Source organism: Ovis canadensis, chromosome 15 (assembly GCF_042477335.2).
Source record: "Ovis canadensis isolate MfBH-ARS-UI-01 breed Bighorn chromosome 15, ARS-UI_OviCan_v2, whole genome shotgun sequence".
NCBI classification, from domain to species: Eukaryota; Metazoa; Chordata; class Mammalia; order Artiodactyla; family Bovidae; genus Ovis; species Ovis canadensis.
In genome coordinates, this window is record NC_091259.1 from 85,282,137 (window position 1) to 85,286,048 (window position 3,912).

General features: G+C 36.0%; 1 pseudogene; it reads left to right on the forward strand.

Annotated features, from left to right (window-relative positions):
• Positions 1 to 2,761: 2,761 nt before the first annotated feature.
• Positions 2,762 to 3,690, forward strand: LOC138420666 (olfactory receptor 4A47-like; annotated as a pseudogene).
• The last annotated feature ends 222 nt before the right edge of the window (positions 3,691 to 3,912 follow it).

Below are 3,912 nucleotides of genomic sequence, written 5' to 3' on the forward strand. Positions count from 1 at the left end.
ACATGAAAGGTTGAAAGCTTTTCCATTAAAATATGGAATAAGACAAGAGGGCATATATTCTCTGGTCCTTTTCAACACAGTACTGCCATAAAAATTCCTGTGAAAATTTTAGAGTTTTCTAAGTATAGCTCTGGTTTTCTCTGAAGTGAGATAGTTTTATTCATTAATTTTATTTAGTTTTAGTTTCTGGAACAGTGCTTCTGATGGTAGCCACTCGCTATCCTTTCAATCTCAGCTGAAACGTCACCTTTGAAGAAAGGTCATCTGTACACTTTCCACAGTAGACCTCTGCCTCTTTTCTTTTGTCACAGTATTCTATTTCTTATAAGCAGTGAATAAGACTGAAGCTACTTTGTTAAGTTGTCTCATTCTTTATTGTCTGGCTCTAAGAAAGAAGATCCATGCAGGAAGAAACCTTTCACGTGTTCTCCCAGGTTTCACTAAGCTCTGTGTCCTCACTCATAGGACAGAAGCTGACATGACAGAGGTGCCCAGACTTTAAAAAAAATGATAATAATTGGATAATTAGCTATTATATCTAAAATTTTTTAATTGTGCTTTTTGGATATAATTTTCATATAGCTAACCAAATTAAGGTGATTAAATTGAGTACTAAACAAAAGGAAAGAAAATCTTGCAATGGCAGGTGGGGAAAGAAATAACAAATAAGTTCACTGGGACAAAATTTTTTTATTACTTTTGATTGACTTTAGCCTCTTAAAGATTCTAAAGCTGCCTTGTTTTGGGTATTGCACTTTCCTGATATTATTTTTGTGACTTTGCCTATAGATTAAAAAAAAAAAACCTCTAGGGAAATCCAAGTGATTAAACAAGAATCAGTCTTGGACACATTCCAGTTCTAAGACTCAATGATAATTGTGGCTGAAAGGGATGAAATACTCCATGATCTTCCCCCCTAACAGGAAGAAGATGTTATCCACTTAGTAACTGGAATCAATTTTTCAGGTGGCCTTTTTATAGACTTAAAGCATGACCAAGAAAATAAAAATATGAGAATGTCTTTCAAAATCTCAGTCAATGAGTCTGGTCATGTTAATATGACAGAATGAAAAGGGCTTAACAGTCAAATCTTATTTTTCTTGTTGAAGTTAGTAGGAAAGACATTACTTGTGAAAAACTTCCCTGCCAAATAACTAGTTGATTTATTCTATGTATATCTAAGACTTTCTGGTCATTTTGATAAATTTCCTAATGTGGTAAACTTTCATTTTTCTAGGAGTACACCAGGGAATTCCTTTGGAAAAATCAACACAGGACATAAAAATGTGCCTCTGAATAATCAGAAGACTCCAGGGAGAAAATGGACAGATAGTCAAATAAAATAAAATGCATCCTCAAGTAATAAGGTGGCCTTTTGTCCTCTGTTGTCAAATTGGATGAAAAATAATTTCAAGTGTTTATGTGTAACTTTAAGTCACCCTTAGATTCTGAACAAGCCTCCATAAGGTAAGATTAGCAGTAAATAGTGGGAACCAGGCTCATTACTGGGGACTGTCTTTATTATGTAAGAAATTTAATTACTTTGAAATCAATCAAACTTAGATTCAGTTCTAGGTATGTCCCTTAGAAACGTATGATTTGGGGAAAATGAATGAGATCTCCTGGCATTAGTTTCTTCAATTATAAAATGAGGATTACAGTTCTTGTTACTGTCAATATTAAACAGTAAACTGTGAGTGTATGATTAGAATATACTCTAGGATTTTTGAGCAGTAGAGTGATGTCATTTGGGCTCCTTCAGGAGAACTGATTCTTGGAGGCTAGAATAAACATGCGGAGACTTGATAGGCGCCTATTGCAGTGGACCAGGAAGAAATTAAGAAGTAAGGAATGATCAAATTTGTGATATATTTTCATAGTAGAGTGAATAGGATTTATCAAGTTTTTTTAGAGTAACGAATGAAGAGTACAGCAATTTTTTGTCTGAACAATAACATGATAAAAGACAGCATTGAATAAATAGATAAATAGGGATAAATAGGGAACACGTCTTTAAATTTTGTATAGAAAATGCTTATGGTTATTATGGACATTTAAAAAGTTTTCAAATACTAAATTGCCATTCGCTTGGATGTCAAAATTAGAGATGTTGCATATCCAAGTTTTCAGATTAAGAGGAGAGGTAGGGGTTAGGGACACAAAATTACTGCTGTAGCACTTAATTGTCAGGAAAAGGGAAATAACCATCTAAAAACCTAAGATGTGTCAGTGAGGTCTGAGACAATTCAGTACAGGGAACTTCCATTCACAGTTTGATCTACCCACATTGATTATGTAAATTACCTCAAGTGGGCCTCAAGCATTAGACTTTTGTGGCTTTATAAATGTTGGACTTTTTGGATTTCTCCTCCTTAAATTTTTATTCATTCAATTCTTTTTTACACTCAGCTGAAGCTTTGCTTCCTCTGGAAAGTCTTCTGTCATGCCTGTTTGGTATGCTCCTGTACTATGACTGTTAGCACTGTTTGAATATTCATTTAATGGCACTAATAGCATGGGTCTGGAGTTGGTTGATTTCTTGTTATGTGTCATAGCACTGAAGGAAAGAAACTCTGCCTTCGACCTGATAATAAAAATGTCCATGACACATTAGACACAAATAGTTGTTCTATACTCATTCTTCCAACAAATGGAAAAAAATTTTTTTCATACATTTTAGCATTTGACCCCTTTAATTTCCCCTCCTTGTTTTGTAGGTAAGTTGCTTCTACTGTATGAAGTCAGCTCCTGTTCAGATTAGATGGAATCAAGAAACAATGTAACCTACTTTGTTCTCCTGGGACTCACACAGAATCCAAAGGAGGGGAAAGTCCTTTTGTTTATGTTCCTGTTTGTCTACATGTTGACTGTGATGGGCAATCTTCTAATTATAGTCATGTAGCTGTCAGTAAGACCCTGAACACACCAATGTACTTTTTTCTTGCTTGCTTATCGTGTATGGGTATTGCTTATTCCTCTTCTATTACCCCCAGATTGATCTCAGACTTGTTCTTAGGAGAAAAAACCATTACCTTTAAATCTTGCATGACCCAGCTATTTACAGAGCACTTTTTTTCTGGATCAGGGGTCTTCCTTCTACTGGTGATGGCATACGACCGCTATGTGGCCATCTGCAAGCCCTTGCATTACTTGGTGATCATGAGGCAGAGGGTGTGTGTTGGGTTGCTGGTGCTGTCCTGGGTTGGAGGTTTTCTGCACTCAGTAATTCAACTTAGCACTATTTATGGGCTCCCATTCTGTGGCCCCAATGTCATTGATCACTTTATGTGTGACATGTACCCTTTATTGAAACTCGTCTGTACTGACACCTATGTCATTGACATCTTAGTTGTGGCCAATGGAGGACTGATCTGCACTATAGTGTTTCTGCTCTTGCTCGTCTCCTATGGAGTCATCCTGCACTCTCTGAAGAACCTGAGTCAGGAAGGGAAGCGGAAAGCCCTCCAGACCTGTGGTTCCCACATCACTGTGGTTGTCTGCTTCTTTGTTCCCTGTATTTTCATATATGTAAGACCTGCTAAGACCTTCTACATTGATAAATCATTGAGCGTGTTCTATACAGTCATAACCCCCATGCTGAACCCATTAATCTACAGTCTAAGAAATTCTGAGTTAATTTATGCTATGAAGAAGCTCTGGAAAAGAAACATCATATCCCATACTAAATAAATGCATCATCCATCATGAAGGGAGTCATTTGACATCAAGTTCATTTTCTTGGAACGCAGAAGTCATTTTAAAATTTGTTCTGATTTCTCTTTCTTCAAAGAGTTTATGTCAATTATAATTAAAGATTACAGTTAAACAACCAGGGTATAATAACAGTTTACCTACCTACTAGCATTAATTATCTTATCAGTGTACCTAGAATGATGTAATGCCTATATAACA